General features: G+C 46.4%; 1 protein-coding gene across 22 annotated transcripts in view; it reads right to left on the reverse strand.

Annotated features, from left to right (window-relative positions):
• Nucleotides 1–25,205, reverse strand: part of LMO7 (LIM domain 7) — a 501,535-nt gene that overhangs the window by 201,712 nt on the left and 274,618 nt on the right. The window lies entirely within an intron of this gene.

A 25,205-nucleotide genomic window follows, 5' to 3' on the forward strand; every position in this document is an offset into this window, starting at 1 on the left:
GGGAGGGACCAGCAAGACAACCGTGGTGTGGGCGGGAGGGACCAGCAAGACAACCGTGGGGTGGGCGGGAGGGACCAGCAAGACAACCGTGGGGTGGGCGGGAGGGACCAGCAAGACAACCGTGGGGTGGGCGGGAGGGACCAGCAAGACAACCGTGTTCCAGCAAGACAACCGTGGGGTGGGTGGGAGGGACCAGCAAGACAACCGTGGGGTGGGTGGGAGGGACCAGCAAGACAACCGTGGGGTGGGTGGGAGGGACCAGCAAGACAACCGTGGGGTGGGTGGGAGGGACCAGCAAGACAAACGTGGGGTGGGCGGGAGGGACCACCTAGACAAACGTGGGGTGGGCGGGAGGGGCCAGCAAGACAAACTTGGGGTGGGGGGTGGGAGGGATCAGCAAGACAAACATGGGGTGGGGTCAGCAAGACACACATGGGTGGGGTCAGCAAGACAAACAGGTGGGTGGCTGGGTGGCTTGGGGCCAGCAAGAGAAACTGGAGGGTGGGTGGGAGGGGCCAGCAAGAGAAACTGGAGGGTGGGTGGGAGATGCCAGCAAGAGAAACTGGAGGGTGGGTGGGAGATGCCAGCAAGACAAACGGGAGGGTGGGAGGGGCCAGCAAGAGAAACTGGAGGGTGGGTGGGAGGGGCCAGCAAGAGAAACTGGAGGGTGGGTGGGAGGGGCCAGCAAGAGAAACGGGAGGGTGGGTGGGAGGGGCCAGCAAGAGAAACGGGAGAGTGGGTGGGTGGGGCCAGCAAGAGAAACTGGAGGGTGGGTGGGAGGGGCCAGCAAGAGAAACTGGAGGGTGGGTGGGAGGGGCCAGCCAGCAAGAGAAACTGGAGGGTGGGTGGGAGGGGCCAGCCAGCAAGAGAAACTGGAGGGTGGGTGGGAGGGGCCAGCCAGCAAGAGAAACAGGAGGGTGGGTGGGGCCAGCAAGAGAAACGGGTGGGTGGGTGGGTGGGTGGGGCCAGCAAGAGAAACGGGTGGGTGGGGCCAGCAAGATAAACGGGTGGGTGGGTGGGGCCAGCAAGATAAACGGGTGGGTGGGTGGGGCCAGCAAGACAAACGTGGGGTGGGCGGGAAGGGGCCCAGCAAGACAAACGTGGGGTGGGCGGGAAGGGGCCCAGCAAGACAAACGTGGGGTGGGCGGGAAGGGGCCCAGCAAGACAAACGTGGGGTGGGCGGGAGGGGCCCAGCAAGACAAACGTGGGGTGGGCGGGAGGGGCCCAGCAAGACAAACGTGGGGTGGGCGGGAGGGGCCAGCAAGACACCCGTGGGGGGGGCGGGAGGGGCCAGCAAGACACCCGTGGGGTGGGCGGGAGGGGCCAGCAAGACAACCGTGGGGTGGGCGGGAGGGGCCAGCAAGACAACCGTGGGGTGGGCGGGAGGGGCCAGCAAGACAACCGTGGGGTTGGCGGGAGGGGCCAGCAAGACAACCGTGGGGTGGGCGGGAGGGGCCAGCAAGACAACCGTGGGGTGGGCGGGAGGGGCCAGCAAGAAAACCGTGGGGTGGGCGGGAGAGGCCAGCAAGAAAACCGTGGGGTGGGGGGGAGGGGCCAGCAAGACAACCGTGGGGTGGAGGGGAGGGGCCAGCAAGACAACCGTGGGGTGGGGGGGAGGGGCCAGCAAGACAACCGTGGGGTGGGGGGGAGGGGCCAGCAAGACAACCGTGGGGTGGGGGGGAGGGACCAGCAAGACAACCGTGGGGTGGGGGGGAGGGACCAGCAAGACAACCGTGGGGTGGGCGGGAGGGACCAGCAAGACAACCGTGGGGTGGGCGGGAGGGACCAGCAAGACAACCGTGGGGTGGGCGGGAGGGACCAGCAAGACAACCGTGGGGTGGGCGGGAGGGACCAGCAAGACAACCGTGGGGTGGGCGGGAGGGACCAGCAAGACAACCGTGTTCCAGCAAGACAACCGTGGGGTGGGTGGGAGGTTCCAGCAAGACAACCGTGGGGTGGGTGGGAGGGACCAGCAAGACAACCGTGGGGTGGGTGGGAGGGACCAGCAAGACAACCGTGGGGTGGGTGGGAGGGACCAGCAAGACAACCGTGGGGTGGGCGGGAGGGACCAGCAAGACAACCGTGGGGTGGGTGGGAGGGACCAGCAAGACAAACGTGGGGTGGGTGGGAGGGACCAGCAAGACAAACGTGGGGTGGGCGGGAGGGACCACCTAGACAAACGTGGGGTGGGCGGGAGGGGCCAGCAAGACAAACTTGGGGTGGGGGGTGGGAGGGATCAGCAAGACAAACATGGGGTGGGGTCAGCAAGACACACATGGGTGGGGTCAGCAAGACAAACAGGTGGGTGGCTGGGTGGCTTGGGGCCAGCAAGAGAAACTGGAGGGTGGGTGGGAGGGGCCAGCAAGAGAAACTGGAGGGTGGGTGGGAGATGCCAGCAAGAGAAACTGGAGGGTGGGTGGGAGATGCCAGCAAGACAAACGGGAGGGTGGGAGGGGCCAGCAAGAGAAACTGGAGGGTGGGTGGGAGGGGCCAGCAAGAGAAACTGGAGGGTGGGTGGGAGGGGCCAGCAAGAGAAACGGGAGGGTGGGTGGGAGGGGCCAGCAAGAGAAACGGGAGGGTGGGTGGGTGGGGCCAGCAAGAGAAACTGGAGGGTGGGTGGGAGGGGCCAGCAAGAGAAACTGGAGGGTGGGTGGGAGGGGCCAGCAAGAGAAACTGGAGGGTGGGTGGGAGGGGCCAGCCAGCAAGAGAAACAGGAGGGTGGGTGGGGCCAGCAAGAGAAACGGGTGGGTGGGTGGGGCCAGCAAGAGAAACGGGTGGGTGGGGCCAGCAAGATAAACGGGTGGGTGGGTGGGGCCAGCAAGATAAACGGGTGGGTGGGGCCAGCAAGATAAACGGGTGGGTGGGTGGGGCCAGCAAGATAAACGGGTGGGTGGGTGGGGCCAGCAAGACAAACGGGTGGGTGTGTGGGAAGGGCCAGCAAGAAAAATGTGTTTGTGGGTGGGAGAGGCCAGCAAGACAAACATGGGGGTGGGTGGGCGGGGCAAGCGGACAGATAATTGACAGGCGGATCTTCCACATATCACTCCAACAACTCTAAATTGTTCACATGTGGCCCTCAGATGGATTGGATATAAAAGGGTCATAATTGCTGAAATCCAGTTATTGCATGGCAACTGGATCAAATATATGCTCATGGGACTTTATTCTGTGCGAAATCTGGGAACCGCATCTACCCAGACGCACACTAAAATGAGATATAGAACATACCAAAAAACAATTCTGCTGTTACTTGGTCAATCATGAATTGGTGGCCCTCCCTCCCTGAATAGAGTACTTTAGAATCCAGAGTCACAATGTAGCTCATGGAGACTAAGGGTGTCTCTATGACAGGCTTCTCCAACAAGTAGCTAGTGAGTTACTGGTAGCTCTCCATTTACCTGTAAGTAGCTCTCCAGAGTGCAGTCTAGTTTACAAAATGCAAGGCTTTTGCTTGGCTAAATTATTAGATGTATACCAAAATTTAAAAGGGTGCACCTGAGACGATAATATGTATATTTTCAGACCGCATAAGCGCATTTAGAGAAAAGTGGTTGAATTTCGAGAATATATTTAAAGCAGATATTTATGTGATGAATCATGTGGCACTGTGTGAAAATTATTACTAATATTACCTTGATATTCGTTATAGCTATGCCTCCTATGTATTACCCATGTAAAGGACTTCCAAATTGACAGTCTTTTTACACTGCTTGTGTCAAACCTGAATGATGCACTGAAGTGATTTCTGTCATCTCTGCATTGAGGTAAAAACTGGCAGGGGCCCGCCAATTTAATCTTGTCTGACGTGGTCATTAATACAACACTAATAATATTAGTAGCTCAGGATGATTTTCATTGAGCAGAAGTAGCTCTAAATACAGAAAAGGTTGGAGACACCTGTTCTAGGATCTACTGCACACTGGTTAATAACACACCACACACCCTTTACACCTGAGGGTACAATGGGCACAAGACGTGAGAGACCTGGATGACGTAGACTAGAACCTTACGGTCCTTGCGTTGTCCATGCAACAGTCATTGAGTTGAAATACTTTCACAGGGTTTATTATAGTCCAACTAGGTTCAGTAGACTGAAACGGGGATTAGATCCAGATGCATCAGATTGGGAGAGGGTGGTACACACAATATCGGAGTGTCGTGTAATACAAGGATACTGACACAGGGTCTGTGATATACTCTCTAGGGTGGCGGGCAGACAGGTTACACCAGAACCCAAGATGCCTTATTGGGAATTATGGATGACGGAGGGGGCTCGCCGGACACTAGAAGGTGTGTGGCATCAGTTTTACTAATAGCCAAGATAGACATTGCTCAAAACTGGCGTGCAGCGAGGGCACCTATGGTGAAGGCATGGACTTGGTATGGACCGCTGTGCAAAAGCAGAAGACTTTGTATATAAATGAAGAAACTCTTTCGGAAATATCACAAGTTATGGGATATGTGGTGGAACTATCCTGAAAACATTTGCCTTCTTCGGTGCTGGAAAGAATGGTACTGTTATAATCGCATTAGACGAGGTGATGAGGAGGACAGTGAGTTGTTTGCTGTATTTTATTGAACTATTTAAATTCAATCAGTAAATTTGTAAACAAAAAAGAACCACCCGCTCCCACTTTGTGCATGTTCTTATCAAATTGAGTAAGTTGGTTAAATGTCAAGGAAAAGAATTAGTGGAGGTTATAGTTACAAGGAGGTTGTCTGAAGGTTAGCTACAGCTGTGATGCAGTCTACCTTATTTGGGGGCCACATTTTGGAATTAAGACTGGTGGGCTTGACTTATTGCTGCTTTCTGTGGCAGAAAAAGCAGTGTTGAAGCAAAAGCACGGAGGGGCTGGGGCGATGCCATGTATGCAGCTCGGCAAGGATTCAGGGAATTGAGTCCAGAAACAACCTCAGGAGAGGGACCTTGAAATGTTTTAAGATAAGGATGTGATGCTTGGCATGCCAAAGGGTTGGTATGTTTGGAGATAATGGTAGGCTGAGTGAAATGGACATGCTGCTGTTTGGTTGAAAGGATCAGCAATATTGAGGAGGTTGGAAAGCAGTTGGGGTCATGAAAAAGTTGATGTATTAGTGAGGTTGGACAGGTATTGTTTTGTTGTTGCGAGCTAGCCAAAGGCCCTGACCTACTAAAGCGGCCAACTCTTCCAGTGGATAGCCTGTGTGCCCTTCTCCCGCTCGCCCTCGGTGCACCCTAGCATGCGTGTTGACATCAGAGGGTATTCGTGGCCCTTCCGCCCTTCAATCCTAGCCCGGGGCTGTCTCGCTCTTGCATCTCGAGAGCAGGCGACACCTATGTTGTGCTTTGTTGCCGGGCCGCGCCCTGGCTTCGGATGTGGCCCTGTCCCACTCAGACTTCCTATACACACTCCTGCTTGCAGAGCTCTCCTGGCGCAGCCAATAACGCGCGGCAGTTGATCGGTTCAGTTAATCTCGAGTAGCAATGCTTTCTATTTCGTCTACTTTTAGTCTTGTTGGTGGGAACACGAGGGTGTGTCTTTCAAACAACAAACATTGCAGGCAACGATCAAGACTTTTAAATAGCAACTCGGCAGAGAGCGGCCAATCTTACAGCTCAAATTACTCCCCGGCTTTGATGGAAACACAATTAGCAGGATCCGAAACGCAACCCAACACAGGCGATACAACCCCAACTGCTCACACTGGTGAGAATATTGTTCATCAAGGTGACCCTTTCACCTTGGCCTGCTGCTAAAAACCTTCATAGATTTCAGAGCGCTGTCAAATGCAAACAGTGGGAATGCGAATGAAAAACTGCAGAATCCCACCATCCCCCATCACCCCCGCCTCTTCCCCATCCCAACAGGAACACACACATGCAAGCTGGGCACACTGCGATGGACAGACACAGCTGGAGACCCCCCCTCTCATTCAAGGAATGAGTCACTGGTGTAGACGAGGGTTCTCATTCCAGCGGCATCATTTGCAATAGAGCTATATTTGTCTTCCTATTTTCTGTACAAGAAATGAAGCCGCGAAATGCAGTCCTGCATTTTCATTTTCGCACGGTTCTGGCTATGCTGACTTAAGAGGACATGCTTGTACAATCAGCTGCAAGAAGAAACCACGATAAGCACCATACATGTTTTGGAGTACACATTTTTAAATACTTTCATATGCAATAATGTAGAAAAGGGAGGAAAGGTGAAATACATTGTTTGCCTAAGATCACACAATTTGGTTATGCGGTGAAGCCAAGATTAATTCAGGTTTTCTTGTTTCACTTTATACAAATAAGCCTCTAAATAGGTATCTATTTGTCTACCCTTTTTACATCAAATGTTAATGTTTTGTTTTTACCTCCTTGTACACGAGAGTGGAGCGACGGGTGGCAAGGAGAAGCCACATTAAAGCTTAGCTCGAGGTTTCCAAAGCCAGGCTTCAGGCTTGAGCTTACAGTGGCTCTCTCACCTCTAGCCATAAGTACATTTCACAGCATTATTTTCACAAACAGGCTAAAGCTCCAAAGGCTCTGAAGAGGTACAAATTATGTATTCCAATACTGTAGAGGTGTAATTGGCAAGCCTTAACCCAGGGATGTTCAGATACACATTCCCAGGAAAACCTAAAAAGTACTTTGCCTTAGCTGTGCGTTTTTCAGCAGAATTTCTTGAATTTTTAAAAAATACTATGTAGTTTGCAAGCAGTTTAAAAATCTAATTACTCAATATCACACAGTATGTTTTTCATATTGCTTACAACTTCCTTCATTACATCCTAATAGATTCTCAGTCATATGATATAGGATTCACTGAGAGTAGTGGGAAACAATCAAACGTCAAATCCCTCAGTCTAATACATCAATGCTACTGCTCAATTACATAGAGCTAACATGCTCAGACCTCAGCATAGATTAGTGATATTATATAAAGCCCTATAAATTACACAATGCCTCGGCACAAGTCATAAAATCACAGTCTCGGACAGCAGTACATTCTGTGGAACTCACTTCCTTCCCCAATTTCCACTCTGGAAACTCACTCCTTATTTCGTAAGTCCTTGAAGACCTGGCTTTTCACCTGTCCTAACCTGTAAGCCCTGAAAACCATGGGCATCTCTGACTCTGATCACTCTCCGCAGCGCCTTGATGCCCCTGGTCTAAGTTCGCGCTCTACAAAATTTATATTAATTCAGTAAGCGCCCTCTGGAGCCAACCTGCCATACTCTGTGATATGCTTCTAGAACTCGGTACGTATTATATATAATGTAAGTATCAGCTTTAAACATTTTCTGGTAGGTTACTTATACATTAAGGTTTTGTTAAAAACTACAGAAGTCCTGGGAGACGGTACTAAACACAACTGGTGAAACGTTTCACTTCACTATACCAAGATATCCAAACAACTCTGGAAGACCTAACTTATAAACAAACCTAGCCGCTTTACTTCCACAGAAGCAAACGGATGTTGCGGATGCTGTGTGCGGTAAACCAAGTTTTCACATCCCTGTGGCCGAAGAGAAGGGGAAAGAGAGAGTCCTGGAACTTGACCTGCTGGGCATGGAGAAATCCTCACACCATTTCTAGTAGAGTGAGAGACTATGAATCTGATCGGGTGCCAAAAGTATTTTCCCTCCGAGTTCATTGAAATCATGGCCCCCGCTACCACAGTGTATTAAGAACTGCTACTGGTGACAGTGAGGATGAACATTTCTCCCAAGAGGGAAAGTCATGATCTACACAGGGAGGTTGCATGGTACATAACACACACACTGGTTGGTACTTACTGACTAGGTCACCTCATATACTAGAGACAGGCTCAGGGTGAGGACGGGAATTTTATCTAAAACCAGGTTGTGTTATATCTGCTTCAAAGCTAACATCTGGTTGTAGGCAAAAACACTTGCTTATCAGATCGCATCAGTTTTTTTTTTTTTTTTTAAAGAACTTTGTTTAAAACTTGGGCACTAAGCCGATTGGAAGGTTTCTGCTACATATTTCTAATATAGGCAGCATGTTGCTCTACATCAATTTAGTAAACTAGCACAGATTTTGCATATCATGTAATTAATTTAATTATGTAATCAATTTATCATGTCATTAGTTCCCATGCTCGAGGATATTTGAGTGATGCCTCAACATTGAGAGAAAAAACTGTACTGAAATCTTTGTAATGGAGAAGAATCTCATGTCATATGATAATTGTGGATATTGAACCAACATCACATACAAAATCTTTCTTTCTCTTAAGAGAGAAGCAGTCATGGACGCTTCCTAACTCAAAGCCTTAGTCTGAGCTCGTCTATACTAGTGTTGTGATTTCCTGGATCAAACCAAGGGCAGTTTCTGGATATTCCTGTGAAACAGGATTGCCACTCTCATACAACTGGGCGAGATATAGCACATGGCACTAAAAAAAATCCTTACAAGGTTCATTGTTCTTTTTATAATCCCATGAGCTTTGCATTAATCTTCTTGTAGCCCAGTTAACAGCAATGTCACATGTTTCAATTGCATCCACGGTATCTGCTAAGCAGTGCTTTAATAAGTAAGGTATAAAAGTGAGTTTGCAGCCAGTGTGCCTTGCTAACAATTCTTCATGTATTTCAGTTTCCTGTTAAGTTAGTTTGTGAGATGGCAGCATGATGAATTAAAGCATTTCAGTGCCTTGTGGACTGGAGTTAAATTTCTCCTTAGAAAAGAGCAAACACTTATTGACCCTCTTCATAATTTAACATATCTTGGTGTAATCTGTGCAAGATCGTAAAATATAAATAACTCGAGAGTGAGGTTCTAGTACAAATGGAAACGTGCTACCTTCATCAGCTGGTTAGGGTACGGTGAGACACATTCTCAATAGGCCTTCAACAAAGCCTCTGCTAAACTCATGAACTCTTTTGCCTTCCCAGTGACGTTTGTTTCAACAAGAAAATCTAATGAACTTAAGGTTCTTTCGGGTAAATACCCATATACAGATGTCTCACAAATAGGGTCCTTCTACAAATTAACTGTTATTTATACCAAAGCTCCTTTATAATTTAACATGAAAGAGTGAAATATTCTCGCTCTGTTCTTCTTTCCTAGACGCATTCCAACCCAGATGCATATGTTATGTACACTTTGACTAGTTTATAAAATAATGTAGGAAAGGCACAGGCAGTGCCACTCAGATCCCTACCGCAAGCTGAGTTTTATTTTGTATCCGACTGTTGCACAGTTAGTTCATTTTCCAGAGAGCCTCAGCCACAATTCACCAGGTGGAAACTGCATCATTAGCATGTATTCGAGTCTCCCATTCAGTGTGCCTTGCCATCCAGCATTTTGATCATATAACACACACGCATGCATTCTGTAAGCATCCCCGTGAGGCTTATGCAGTTTGGCTATGCTATTGCTCCTCTGAAGCTACTATTTCTCACTCCGCCCTCGGCTTTGCACTTTATCGTCACGTCTGTAGCAGGAAGCGGTGCTGTGTACGGCCAAGCACGCATTAAGTCTGTAGTGACCCCAGCAGAGTAAGTCCTTAGGCTCTAGAGTGACATTTACCACAGGTCAAACATATTCCTTTGACAACACAGATTAGGCTATTGCTCCAAACAGCAGCAGGCAGCAGCACTCTGAAATAGTGCCTTACCTAGCATGACTTTCGAGCTACCAGCTTCCCTGGTCTTTACTGAATTTACTCCCAGCTTGGACCAAATTCCGGTAGCAGCTGGTACACGCTGTTAATAGTAGAAAACACAAGTTGGCCAATTGGGATGCTGGGATTAAAAATTGTATCTACCATAGATCACAACTGTGCTGCAAGTGATTCTGATAACAAGATAAAGGAGCTGCACTTCCCAAGGAAATGTCACGGCGTTGCGTTCCCTGCCAAGCTTCAGAATACAGTGTATATTTCTAACATATTTAGTTGAATTGGTTCAGCTAAGAGTAGGTGCCAAGTATCCTAGTTCCAGGACTAAAGTGTACCCATTGGACTAGGTCCTGTGGCAGTAGGCAAATGTTGCGAGTACCTGTGGTAGATACTGATATGTATCATTGCGGTCTCAAAGCTTAAGACAATTTCACTCCATTTGGATACCAGAGTTACTCATTTTCTACATTTGTGTCCCAAAAGTAGTCGAGGTTCACTCTGGTGGTAAAAGGATTAGAGCTAAAATACAGTATGATTAGCAATTGCATTCGATAAATTAAAATCTCCAATCGAGTTACATCCTATTCATTCATATGGCCTGATCTACAGGAGGCCTATTTAGAATGAAACTCCCAAAATGCGCTGTCTGACTCTTAGCCTCCTGCTCCCCAACAAACATCTTCTGATTTCGACGTGCACGTTAAGTGTCCTGAAAAGTGCAAATGGGAAGCTCGCCACCTTAGGTATGCGCGGAGCCATAAGAATTAAGAGCCAGTTTTGAGAAACTATAGTTTTGTTTTATGAATAGCAAGAAAGTTTACCCAAGGTTCATTAAGAAATAGAACCTAAACCAAACTACCAGCAACACTACAAACCTCCTTCTAGAGGTAGGCGAGACACCGAAAGCTCGAGCCAGACGCAAGCCTGCCACCTGGCTCTGGCTCAGCTCGAGGTCCTGTGGGAACTTCGAGCTAATAATGAGCCGAATTTTCAAGCAGCTTCTGCCTGCTACCCTCTCTCTACCCAGGATGCGGCGTTATGGTCAGAGCTGCAGACTTTGGAACTGGGAACCAGGTTCGAGTCTTGGCAGTCAGCGCAATATCCTGCGATTGTCTGCAAATAAATTAATCTCTGTGTACCTATAAAAAATGAATGTGACCGTGCCTTATGCAAGTGGTGCTCAGCTAATGCGCTTCAATCCGTTCGGGTTGAGTTCGTGCTGTAAAAAACTTCAGAAAAATGCACAAAAGAGGAAAAAAACAAATGGATTCACTTTTTTTAAATTTTGAAGAAGCTATTATATTTTACATTACTTTTTTGGTATTATTTACAGAGCAAACATTTTCAGGGCTCGCTTCATGCATGGGTTCTAAGCCGACGAACAAGACCCTTGGCTCGGCTCAGCTCTGTTCTCCCTGTTAATTAGTTGGCTTGTCCACCTCTACGTCCTTCATGCACACAATGGGTACAGCAAGGCAGCAGTAGGGAGCAATATTTCCTCACACACAAAAGGGGTACTGATCAGGAAATGTTTAAGTTACAATCAAGTGCATGCCTACAATCACTTATAGAAGCCTGCAATACATCACAGAACCTCATTGTTCCAACTAATTCATGGTGTAAATGATCAAGAAAAGAGCTTTTATCCTATTACTTTGATTGCTTTCTGCTTTAATCTGCATTACTTTCCGAGGGATGAATCGGATTGCTTTACCCTGCATCACAACAGGGTCTATACTTATAATAGCCTGTATTACAATTAGGAAGCCTCTGATTAATTTACCCTTCTTCGGATTGTAGACAACCAGCATTGATTTGGCCTGCTTTAAAATCCAGCTGCATACAACTTTATTCAATCATATACTATATAAAAGAAGAACACTTATTTCTTCACCGTACATTAGATTACATAAGTAGATGCTCAAGATTATTGTTTTCTTTGCTGGACGACAGAACAATGGACTTAATATACACAACTAGAGCTCTTTTTGTGATGGTGGTCTTTAAGCCGGTTATTTTTCTAACTAACGGATGTATAGGTTACATGTATGCACTCTATACGTCGTGCCTCCTTTTTTCGCTTCTATTCAATATCATTTTGCTGCATAAATGAGTTATTAGTATGCACAGCTTCTCCCCTTTTGTTACCGCCATTGCAAATCCTTATTTGTTCATTTCTTCGGCTGCCTTGCCTCTTTTCAACTCGATACTCCAACCAGCTACCTCAAGTTTCCACACAACCACCTCTTTTGGCAGGCAAACCAATAATTCCATACCAACTTTTGGCAATCGTCTACTATTGCGGGCACTCAAATTCTTCCAAAACCATTTTCTTTTCCATGCACTTTTTAAACTTAGTCTTAACTCTATATTGCAAGATACATTTTAGTATTTTAGAACATGCTTATGCAAATCTGTAAAGAACTGTAGATAAAAAGAATGTACAAAGTATAAAAGAAATAAATGCACAGTGGCAAAATGGTTCATTGTCGTGCACGGTCATCCTAAATCCTGTCTCTAATTCTGTGAGTCCTCAAGATGCTGTCGCACAGATATAGGATGAAGTCTTGAATACAGCCACTTGTGAGAAGGGGGTTACAAAGATCTTTGTTGTCTAGTGGGCAAGCGGCCAATCAAATATATTAGATTATATAAGGGCATGGTGATTAGCATAATATTTTTTGCTGCCACTGTGGCAACATCGTGGCAAATGTACTAGTCAGTGTTTAAAATTTGTGAGCCAGATCCTTGGAGATGTGTCACCGTTGAGCATGTTAACTCAACTCAAACCGAAAAGACTCCCGCAAGACAATGAAGATATCCAAACCCAACAGCTCTCAGGGTCCACAAGAATGGCAGTAGAGTGCACCATTAATCTCTGTTAACATAACAAGAATGCAGTTGGTGCCAGTTCCTCGCTAGATGTGTGACACGGGGATCCAAATACTTGGACAGTCAAACTTTTTTGTCACTCCTTCAGTTAATTGCAATTTATACTTTGGAGGTTTCATTTTGTCAACTGAAGACGCGAGTCAAAGTTGATGGTATCCATGTCGACCAGCGCCAAACAACTCACTAACTGCATTGACAACTGACAGCAGTCTCATAGCCTCTAATGATCAGTCATGGCTTGGACCACAACGTCCTTTCAAAAGTTCTACAACAGAATTAAGGTTCTCACCCTTCCTTCATTGTGTAGGAGTACAAACCGGGCACGCCTACTAAGTCATCTCTTGTGGTTGGACTATTATTTAGATCAAGTTGTTCAGCATACCTGCACAAGAGCTTTCGCTCTTGTTAACACTACGCCCTACTCTTTAACGGCACAATTAAAAATCATCTAACAAAAAAGTTCCAAATACTACATTAACATTCTGTAAAAAAAACTACCGCTCAAGCAAGTAAGCAGCTCTGCTTGAGCATCCGTTCAAATTTAGAAAGCATCTGACTATCTGTGGGGTTTAAAACAATTCAACAGTGGAGTTGGCAATAGCCAATGCTTTAGGCTTTCATATATTATAAACATGTCTATTTAGATTAGAAATCTAAAATGAAAGCTGCCGCCTTTTTAGATTCTGTGCTGCCATTCTTTTTTTGTTTAAATTGTTTAAAAATAAGGAATACAAAAACCGAGAAAATTAACATTTTCTCTCATTTGAAGACATTTTGCAGGTCTGACATAATGGCGCTTGCACCAATCTAGGCGAACATATTGTATTCTACACATAATCTAACGGGTTGTGGTTCTGCCGTCTTCAGCCGCTGACTTGTTTGGCTCAGAAACCTTCAGCAATTGGCTTGAGACAGTGTCAATCAAATCCTGAATCAAACTACAAGAGTATTTTAATCTCAGCCTCTTTCTATAGCACATTCAAGTACATCCTTACACCACAAATGGAATGTGTAAGAGGCTGATTTAGTATATGGTGCACAAAGTGAAGCACCTTGCACTAATCCAGGCGCCCTTTATGGTGATTTTAGTGGTCTTTGATAACCTTTTGAAAGCTCTCAAAGGGGTACTCCAAGTTAAGCCTTCAGGCTTAACTTGGCGTGTTAAGCAGATTGTTTTACCAGGTTAAACATGTAGTGAAGGTTAAATGAAAAAGAACCATACAGTGTATATATAAAAAGATGTCTATTTATTACACAACACGGACTAACACATTAGTATAGCTCCTACTCGGAGATATAAACATAAATACACAATAATACTTCACCTGCAAATAGGTGATCAAGCACAAAATACAGTGGTCTTCAGGGAGCGACCAAACCATATACTAATAAAAGTAGAATGAGAACTGCGACTGAAGTCGGGAATTAGACCAGGAGACTCAGAGGAGATGGGGACACAATCAACCACCAAAGGTAAGTACTCAAGAACCACACAGAGGCTGTGTGCATAGTAGAAACACAGCCGCTTGTCCAATAGAAGTCACGGTTGCAGTTTTGAAGAAGGACCCTGTTGTCCTGCGCTCTTCACGAGCGGGACTTCTAAGATGGCTCCCGCGACTAGACCACCGGAAAAGGACGCAGGCGGTCTAGTCTTTCTGGAAGAGGCCATGACGCTCCAGCCAACAGGGAAACAAGAGATGGACACGGGACCCGAGACGGCGATCAGCGCGGACCTAGAGGACCACGGACCTGCAGAGACGAGCAGAAGAGCGGACCAGGAAGAAGGTTCAGAGACGAGCAAGAGCCCCAGCCGAGAACCGCCAAGTGGCAACGCCCGTGAGTCAGGATGACCCAAGGAAGAGGAGGAGGGTGGCAAGACTCCAACAGCCACGGCCCAGGAGCGTCGTGGCCTTAGGCAAGTATCGTTTTTGGGTTTCTTCACGGGTTGGTGGTCAGGAGTGTGACCACGCACCCGACTAAATCCCCTTCCCTTCTTTTCCTTTTTTTATATTCTCCTCAAACCCCTACCCGAGCACTGGTCTACCTTCCCCGGTACCACACTGTTGTTTGGGGTGTTGGTGGCGGTACACTGTTTTGATACATACTCCAGTTATTGATTTTGGGTATCACTTGTCCTTCTTTGAGGGTACCAGCCTGAGACAGACCTCCTCAGCCCAGACACCCTGAGGAATAGAAAAAAAGAAGACAAAAAGAACACATCATTCCGGAAGCTCCCAGCAGACCTCATTCTTTGCTGTAGGAACGGACATCCAACCGGAACATTCTTTTCCCCTCCCTTACACCTGGTGTTAAACCCCTTTTTGCTCCTTCCCTTCCAGAACCTCACCAGTCTTGAAATACCTCAAAAAAATCACTCTTAAATAAAAACATTAATCACTATCCTCAGTCTATAATAATATTCTGTACACCTGGGGATCACAGACCCTTCCCAGTGGACCCTAAAAAGACCCAGTGGAAGACAGGAGGTCGGAGAGTCACCCCACCTGTGGATACCTACACCAGGGAAGAGGTGGGAAATGACGTTGGAAACCGTTGTAGACCACAATGGAGGACTTCAGGAAAGATGCCGCTGGAGAAGACTGTGCAAGAGTCCGGTGGAATCCATGGTGGATTCTTGAAGAAAAGAACCCATAAGTGGAGGGGGCAGAGTTGATGCCAGTCGGAGGTGACCACAAGGTACAGAAGAGCAATACCCACCGATGTAGGAAGATTCATAACTGTTGACGGTGACCTTGTCGCTGCAGCTGTGAGGACCAGGCAATGCGGAGGAAGACCAGGAGCCATGCACGAGCTGTCCCACTTTGGAAGTGGAGAACCATGGGTTCAGTGTCTGAAGAGAGCACCAACAACCCTTGGCAGCTGCAACTGGTATGGAAAGCAAAGAAGGAGCAATGTTGGAACAGCAAGGTCCAAGGGACTCGCCACAAGCAGGAGAGCCAGAGCAGACCCCAAGCAAGCAGGGGAGCCCCCGGTATTAGAAGAAGACCCTCAAGAGGACCAAACGGCAGAGGTACAGGAGTCGCAAGACACCCTTGAGCAGCTCACCAAGAAAGTAGGCCCATGGTGCCGAGGATGCTGTACTTGACAGTAAGAGATGCTGGAGACTGGAGATTCTTGTAGCCCACAGACCTCTGGAGTGCAGTGCCAATAAGCCTTGGCAACAGCAAGTTGATGTGGTGCAGAGGGGTTTGGTCTCAGTGGTGAGGCAAGGGATACTCGCCTCAAAATTGCAGGGAAGACAGGTCAGGCCTTGAGGGAGTTGCAAATTCCCAATTGTACTGCTGAGTCGTTCGAATTCCGTGGAATGACAGGAGCAGCAGACCGGTCAGCTTTGCTGCAGTTCCTGCAGATGCACAGGAGTGACTCTGTTACTCCAAGGGAGATAACTTTGGGTGTCCTTGATGACAGGTCTGGTGAAGAGCCTGAAAAGCACAGTCATAGATGACAAAGAGGACGTACAAAAGAGCGAAACCAGAAGCTGCAATAGTCTTCCTTGATGCAGTCTCTGTTCCAGGTGAAGTCCAACAAAGTACAAGTGTCCAGACGGTTGAAGAGTGACGTGGTTTCAGTCTTGCGCCCTGTCCCACAACGAATCTGAGGGCCCACCGGTAAACCCTTAAATACCCTAGGAAGGAGGTTAGGATGACTCGGGGGTCCCTCCCAGAGGAGGGACTGGACAGAGAGGAGGATACTCCCATGTCCTTTGTCCAGTTTAACATCAGAGCGGGAGCCAAGGGCTCCCTGATCTCACTCAAACTGGAGTATGCAAGGAGTGCAAAAAATGTGCCTTTCAAAGCAGTCTGGTGGTGCTGGCAAGCACCCCACCCCAGCCCAATACACTACGTCCTGCCTGGGAGGTGGTCACACCTCACTGTGACAGGAAACCTATTGTTCTACCTTTCCCTACTCAAGTTTGACTCAGCAACAGGAATGCTGAATTGTGGCTGTGGTCACAGAAGAATTAGCTTGCTGTCAGACCCTGAAAGGCTGTAACCAGGAGTACAGGGGGGTAACCCTAAGGGAGCCCCCTAGTACATGGGATCATGCTTTCAACACTGAAATCTGTGTTGCGGTATAATTCCAACATGTTTGATCATCAAACATGACCAGGTCCGGTGCAGCCAATATATAGTTAGACATCTAGTGATGACTGATGTCCACTATATGTATAAAAATACCTGACTAACTTTCAAAGCCTGGAGAATCAACAATGAGGTTTGTAGGGATGGCCTGCTCATGCAGGGGCACCCTCCCACTCATTACCAAGCATATTGCCTTCAGGACAATAGTTTTCAAGTGTAGTGACCTCAGATATAAGAAAAATTATATTAGTCGTGGTTGGTGCGAGCACCAACTCACACAGGCTTCAATGGCAGGCCTGTAATCAAAATTTGAGTTATCTCCCATGGGTGGCATAATACATGCTGGAGCCCATGGAAGACGCCTGGTGTACCTATGCCCCGGGTACCTTAGTGCCATATACTAGGAACTTACAAGGGTACGCCAGTAGCCAATTGTGGAGGTACAACAGTACTTACCATCGTCAAATTATGGGAGAAAGCACAGTGACTCGGGTCCTGATTAGCAGTATCCCAGTCAGACGTGTCAAAAATACACTGACACAAGGCAAAAACTGGGGGAAACCATGCTAGAAGGATCCTACCTTCCTACAGAATGCATGAGAAACTGTTTAACATCTGAAAAGCATATTCTGTCATCACAGATTTAATTCTATACCTCTTCCACGCATTGGTATACACAAAGCAAACCTTTGTTACATTATTTTGCACTATAGTAAGCATTTTTTAAATCTTTTTTGTCAACACTGAATTTAGGGTTTATTGGCTTACCAGTTCTTGTTATAGATTTTGTACAAGTGAAACAAACGTGTCACACGCCTTTAATAACAGAGCGTGCTTTATCTTTCCCACATAGCCCCACCACTGCATTCATGGGAGTTTACATACATGCTTCTGGCAGGAGACACATCAGGCTTTAATGTGTCTTGTGAGATAAATCTGTGCTGCAGGTGAAAGAGTTAACTCATTCACTCACAAAATATCATTCAAGTACGAGGATCCTAAGAGGCTTTGGGGCTGTTCATGATAAACAGTCCTCAATTGAAGTCCTGGGAGTAGGTGCAAAGACAAGAGGGTAGCTCTAAGTATCACAGTACTCTCCAGTGGAAATGACCCATCTATTCGCAAGGAGGGAAACAAGAGGAGGTGGTTGGGAGGCAGGGTGGGTCCAAAGCAGGTCATTTGTAAAAAAAACAAATTTGGGACTTACAAAATGAAATGCGCTTAAGTGCACCAGGACAGACTTGAGGAGAAAAAAATAAGGCCAAGCATATCTGTGGCAGAAAGAACTGATGCTCAGCAGACTGACTTATCAACCAAAAGCAGAGAAGAATTTCCTGTGCACAGCAGATAAAACGGTGCTCTTTGCAAAAGGGTATCGGGGAAATGTACATACTTTGGAGCCTACTTATCTAAACCAATGACTGAAAGCCTTCCGTTATCTTCAACTACATTAATAGAAACCGAAAATGTCACCTCTCAATTACCAAGTTCCGCCTCTAGGGAGGAATATAACGTGCTCCAATACTAAAGTCAATGGTAAGATTTCTCAGTTGATTTATAGCAGACTGGAAAACAAAACTGTTTAAACTTTGTCATGTTTCCAATTTTTCTGGAGGCTGATACGGATGCTATCTGGTGCTTTAATTTTCCTTTTTCCGGCTCATAAACTGGGGTCAATTTGTAGCAGTTTTCCTGGAAAACATGCGCATAATCGATGTACTCTACCACATTCATTTGCATCCCTGTATTCGTGCTCCTCTGCACTATGTTAGAACAAGTGTTCCCCTTATATTTTCTCTTCTCATCTAATCATCTTTTTTGGCTTGATAATTGTTTTAAATATTTTTATATCTAAGAGCAACTTCCTTAAAATATAACAGTTTTCTGTGTAATGTAATTTCCTACTATGGGCCCAGGTCTGTTTCTTGTTAACGGGGTTAAGAACGGAGTCTGCATCTCTCATCATGAGGCTACTTATCTCTATGAAGAGAAATTAGCCTTAACCAAGGATGTTAACTTGACCTGTTGTGCCCTTAAAATGAAATATAGCAAAGAACAAGCTAACTACCATATCATTAAACTAACATCCAGTGTATATATAGTAGTCTCTCTGGAAAAAAACATTTTTTTTTTTTACAGAACCCTCACCAACCAACCTAGTTGGTAACACTGGCTCCTGTGGGCAAATACGAATAGATTCTGGGTAAAGAAAAACGCTCAATGACAATGATGGTGATTAAAATTAGAAGCCAAGAAAGGAAGCGGTGTATACACGATATGAATATATTTGCAATCAAAAGCAAAATAGGTTAAACAATTCATTTCAGTAGCATTATACACACACATGTAATCAAAAAGGCGATGGCGTGTCCCTAGTGAATTTTTACCAAAAAAGAAGAACCTAAACTACTAAAGTGAAACATAATAATATTTAGATGACATAAGATTTCAAATGTACATATAAGTTGAAAATAGGCGACCAAATTATAAGTATAAGCAATTTAATTACAACAATTGCAATGTGTAAACAACTGTTGTAAAAGGTCTGTCTCTTTATCTTTGTCGACGAGGTTTCAACCTGATTGGGGTCTCAGGTCTCTTCAGGACTGTTCAATGTGGAGCACCTATAAGATGTGATAAGTGTGTTTAAGCACTGTGCTTATACTTATAATTTGGTCGCCTCTTTTCAACTTGTATGTACATTTGAAACCTTACGTCATCTAAATATTATTATGTTTCACTTTAGTAGTTTAGGTTATTCTTTTTTTGTAAAAATTAACTAGGGACACGCCATCACCTTTTTGATTACATATGTGTGTATAATGCTACTGAAATGAATTGTTGATATCTATTTTGCTTTTGATTGCAAATATATTCATATTGTGTATACACAGCTTCCTTTCGTGGCTTCTAATTTTAATCACCCTCATTGCCATTGTGCGTTTTTCTTTACCAGAATCTATTCGTATTTGCCCACAGGAGCCAGTGTTTCTTGCTAAAACCGTTACCCAGGCTCCAAATGAGTAGGGGTCCCTTGTTTCCTCTTCCACCAACCTAGTTGGTGGCATGCTTTATCATTGGGTTTAATCCTAAAGTGTGCTGAGATGCCAGATTACAGCAGAGAAGGATTTTTTTAGTGACAACGTGAATTTTGTGAATGTGATGTATTAAAACTACCTCCAGGATACTCTTGCTGTTCAGGACAATTTTAATAATGCGTTCCTAGGGCACAATTCAAAACAATAGTGGATGTAACCGAGTAAAATGATATCTCACGTCTGATCCCGCTTAGCAGGTGAAAAAGCAGGCAGAAGACCTTGATAAAAGTGTGACAATAGATCACCAGGATCCATGTTGCATAAAATGTACTGCAACTACAACATTCCACTTCGTGGGTACATCGTACGTTACGAGCTTGCACTTATCCACGCACACCTCAGGGATTCTGCTTTTCATTGCATATGTTCAGGGTCGCTACTGGCCTCGACAGCACTGGTCCTGAAGAAAGCCAACTTACACACATGAATTGGCTAAAACATGTATACCATTCCAAAATGTGCGAGATCATTTTTCTCGGTTACATCAGCAAATCAGTAGTGTTTTTAATCCTGCCCTAGTAGCTCATTATTAAATGTATCCGGATGAGGAAGAGAATCCAGGATGTAGTTTTAATATATTACATTCACAAAATTCAGCTCTGCTGCAATACGGTGTCGCTGCACACCTAGGAGGCACTCTGCCCCCTAGGTAGGAATCCGATGATGAAGCATGCCACCAACTAGGTTGGTGTGGGAAGATTCTTTAAAAAAAAATGATGTTTTTTTCCAGAGAGACTACTATATAAACACTGGATGCTAGTTGAACGATATGGGAGCTAGCTCATTCCTTTTGTTTGCTATAGGTTTCAAGGGGAGAAGGACAAGCACTTTTTTCCTCACTCTCTTCTTTTATTTGGTCCTTTAAAATGAAATACATTTAAGGTCATGTCAACAAACAGTGGGTTTCAGTTATCTAACATATCTAGCAGTCAACCTTTGACAAACCTACCAAACATCTTCCAACCAGACGCTCTAGTGACATGCCATAATTTTCATTTTCAATCCCCTTGCAGATTATGTGCCTACCAATTCACTTCTATTATCCAATGCAGTGCTCTTAAACGATCCCATCTAAATGAGGGAATCATTTATTTTTGCTGATTTTCAGGGGGAAAAAAAGTCTAGAAATTATAGGAGGATGATCCAAGGTCATTTTATATTACTTACTCACAGTCTGACACAAATGGCTAAGAGCCAGAAAATCAAAGTGTTCTCTAGGCCAGAGAGTAACACTAGATTTACAGTCTACTACTGCAAGTCATAAAATGCTGATGGGAAAAAGCTACTCAGGGAACATAGCTAGTGGGTCTTTGACTCCAGTCTGGAAGGGAAGAAGAGAGCGAGTGAGGCGCGAGCGAGTGAGGCGCGAGCGAGTGAGGCGCGAGCGAGTGAGGCGCGAGCGAGTGAGGCGCGAGCGAGTGAGGCGCGAGCGAGTGAGGCGCGAGCGAGTGAGGCGCGAGCGAGTGAGGCGCGAGCGAGTGAGGCGCGAGCGAGTGAGGCGCGAGCGAGTGAGGCGCGAGCGAGTGAGGCGCGAGCGAGTGAGGCGCGAGCGAGTGAGGCGCGAGCGAGTGAGGCGCGAGCGAGTGAGGCGCGAGCGAGTGAGGCGCGAGAGCGAGTGAGGCGCGAGAGCGAGTGAGGCGCGAGAGCGAGTGAGGCGCGAGAGCGAGTGAGGCGCGAGCGCGAGTGAGGCGCGAGCGCGAGTGAGGCGCGAGCGCGAGTGAGGCGAGTGAGTGAGTGAGTGAGTGAGGCGAGTGAGTGAGGCGAGTGAGTGAGTGAGGCGAGTGAGTGAGTGAGTGAGGTGAGTGAGTGAGGCGAGTGAGTGAGCGAGTGGGCGAGTGAGTGAGGCGAGTGAGTGAGGCGAGTGAGTGAGCGAGTGGGCGAGTGAGTGAGGCGAGTGAGTGAGGCGAGTGAGTGAGGTGTGTAGCGTGTGTGGTGTGTGTGTGTGGTGTGTGTGTGGCGTGTGTGTGTGTGGCGTGTGTGTGGCGTGTGTGTGTGGCGTGTGTGTGTGTGGCGTGTGTGTGTGTGGCGTGTGTGTGTGTGGCGTGTGTGTGTGTGGCGTGTGTGTGTGTGGCGTGTGTGGCGTGTGTGTGTGGCGTGTGTGTGTGTGGCGTGTGTGTGTGTGGCGTGTGGGGCGCGTGTGGGGCGCGTGTGGGGCGCGTGTGGGGCGCGTGTGGGGCGCGTGTGGGGCGCGTGTGGGGCGCGTGTGGGGCGCGTGTGGGGCGCGTGTGGGGCGCGTGTGGGGCGCGTGTGGCGCGCGTGTGGGGCGCGTGTGGGGCGCGTGTGGGGCGCGTGTGGGGCGCGTGTGGGGCGCGTGTGGGGCGCGTGTGGGGCGCGTGTGGGGCGCGTGTGGGGCGCGTGTGGGGGCGCGGGTGGGGCGTGGGTGGGGCGTGGGTGGGGCGTGGGTGGGGCGTGGGTGGGGCGTGGGTGGGGCGTGTGTGTGGCGTGTGTGTGGCGTGTGTGGCGTGTGTGGCGTGTGTGTGTGGTGTGTGTGGTGTGTGTGTGTGGTGTGTGTGTGTGTGGCGTGTGTGTGGTGTGGGTGGGTGGCGTGTGGCGTGTGTGTGGGTGGCGTGTGTGTGGGTGGCGTGTGTGTGTGTGTGTGGCGTGTGTGTGGGTGGCGTGTGTGCGTCATGTGTGCATCTTTTTCTTGGGCTATATTTGCTTAAACCTGAAAACTACATTTTGCTGGTAGCAAGTGCAGTGAAATTCAGGAAGAACAATATACTCAATCATGCGACAACTCACAAAGCATTGACACCATGACACTGAGAAGAGCTTCAAGAGTAGAAGAAACCAATGACAAAGTTATTCCTGTCTGAGTGCGAAATACTGATTGCAATTTAAGAAGTCTACTCAAGTTCTTGTTGCCATGTTTTTTATCTTGTGGTTTGGGATATCTTGATTTTATGTCTGCCCAGAAAGTAGGTTGAGATGAACAAACAAGTCTCACATGCATCACTGTCCACTGACATAGCATCTTGCACCCAACTCACAGAATTAAGAGACCACACCAGTGTCAAAAGTGTACTAAACAGAAAAAATAAATTAGCATTTGCAGCAAAATATACATTGGCTTATTTAAACTAATCAGGATTCTTATTCACTTGTTACATTCTTTGTGAAACTAATCTAGTGAAGTATCCGGTAATTTTTTTATGCAACACTGTGCCTTACATTTATTGTTTTTTTTTGTCTAGAGCTTAAAGCAGCTTCAGCACAACTGAGTGTGAAAGCCCAGGTATTACATACAATATGGATGAATAAGTACGCAAGTGTGTGTTCTTATAAACATTTCTTCATTGGTTGCAGAGGCTCTGGGGCGAGGAGCTAGAGCGAAAACACGTTACCGGATACCATATCTATTTTTTTCGATTACTTCCAGAAGGCAAACTAGTCTATAACTGAATCATCCTACCCTCACGAGCAACAATTACGTGTCCTAATGACTTAGTGTATGTATAGTACTGAGATCTTACAAGGAGTTGTTTTCAGTTATATGTAACATAATTACACTTTGCAATCAAGTGGTATCCAACCCTTTTAGAGAAAAGGCCCTAGTCAATCGTGGTTAACTAAGTTGAGGCTGTTCACAAAGGTTTGACTTTCCAAATTTGATTTATAAGAGTACAGGACATCACAGGGTAATGCTAACTATAGGTTTTGTCTCAGGAGCGTAAACCTGAGCCAATAAAATAAGTAACTTCAGCCTGTGAAACTAATAGCTTATTAACCTGAGACAGCAGGTTTACTATACTAATAAAGAGGTGCTACTGGTATCACCCAATAGGTTTACCATACACATCATGAGGGCAGACAGTCTACACTCCCGCTAAAATGGCAGGGCAGAAGATCAGAATAATTCTTAATAGTTAAAATATCAAGATTATGCTCGGCGACACTACTCCACAGGCTTTTAAAATCACAGGTGTGAGGAGGACCAGTGTCGAACCGGGACAGTACACCTGATACACGGTATTACTATTAGAAACCATTTTACACCTGGTGTAGCATTTTACCTTCTATTATTTATATTTTCGTTGACTTACGATTATATAACCAACACCTAGTAGATGGTGTTGGGATAGATGTAGGGGTGGAACTAGCTCTGATGAATCCTCAAGACTTGATAGGGCCTTAGATTAAGGGGCTTAAATATATCAACACTTGACTAAAAGTTTACATTGCACAGAATCACGAGCACACGGTTTTTACTCCTGCAGTACAGAGGTGTCAATAAAATGGTTGCACCATTAACTGTTCCTTGCTCATTTTTAACAAATTAGGTCCCTAGAACTTCACCAGTAGTGAGGTATATAAATCTCCTTCAAAGAGCTCCATGGAAAGCCCACTATGTTCACCTTTAACCCCTTGCATGCTGATGACGGAGCGGTTCCGTCATCAGCTACGGGTGAGCTGTGCTGATGACTGAACTGTTCCGTCATGACTCCTCCCGCGCAAGGCGGAGTCAGCATGGGCGGGGAATTCCCGCCGCACGCAAGGGGTTAATGAACCACAGTGAGTAGGGGCCAGATGATTAAACAGGAGTGTGGGCCTTTGTCATTTTTTAGGAACACCCCAACTAGGATTTGACTCTTCTATGGGCACCTTTTGTCAAAGCTAGGGTAACCCAGTACGGTTTTTGATATGTGGCCTGATGCCTTTTGTGCTAGATATTTAAAATTACAAGAACTGTAGCACGGACAAGTCATGTGTACGAAACAGAAGAAATACTAGCAAAGAATGTTTTATGAACTTTAAGAGAAGCAGTTAGCCACCAATGGCCAACAATGTGATGAAATATTTTCACCATGATAATACACCCTTTCACACATGCTGCATCTCTCATGTTTCTAAGGTTCACAAAGTAACCCGTACCATTACATAATACCACTAACAAACCTAAAAACCACAATCACACAAAATTAAGTTGTAGTAGACAATAACCCTTGTTTCAATATTTTCAAACAGAAGATGATCCAATAACATAACATGTCCTTTGTGTGGATAGCAAACCGCCACTCACAAGAGCAAAGCCAAAATAACCCAGAGGGAATATTTGTCGTAGGCCTTATTTGCTTTAGCATCAAAATGAGTTTACAGCCAAATGCCAAAGGGCAAAAGAAATGGTTAGCAGTAACTGAGAATTATCTTCTAATCTAGTGCACACCCCGGTAATGCTTTCAGATAAGCACGATCACCACCACCGCACTCGCTGGCGAGAAGGGTAACCATTGCGATGTAGCCTGGAGAGCGTGCAGGCATACACCACATCTAAGCACCATCAAATGCACTCCAAATATAGGAAATTTGCAGCAGACTATCAACATCAGAGCCTCAATCACAATGTTCCCTGAGCTTGTTCGACCACTGCAAAAGACCGCACCATTAAGATTTTGTATGTACCCAGCTCCTAAACAAACTGTTTCAACTGGAGAGCAAGGCCTCCAGAGTCCCTCACAAGGGAGGGATCGACCCTGCCAGCGAGCTGCTCTAAAGAG

This window comes from Lissotriton vulgaris, chromosome 8, assembly GCF_964263255.1.
Source record: "Lissotriton vulgaris chromosome 8, aLisVul1.2, whole genome shotgun sequence".
Taxonomy (NCBI): Eukaryota; Metazoa; Chordata; class Amphibia; order Caudata; family Salamandridae; genus Lissotriton; species Lissotriton vulgaris.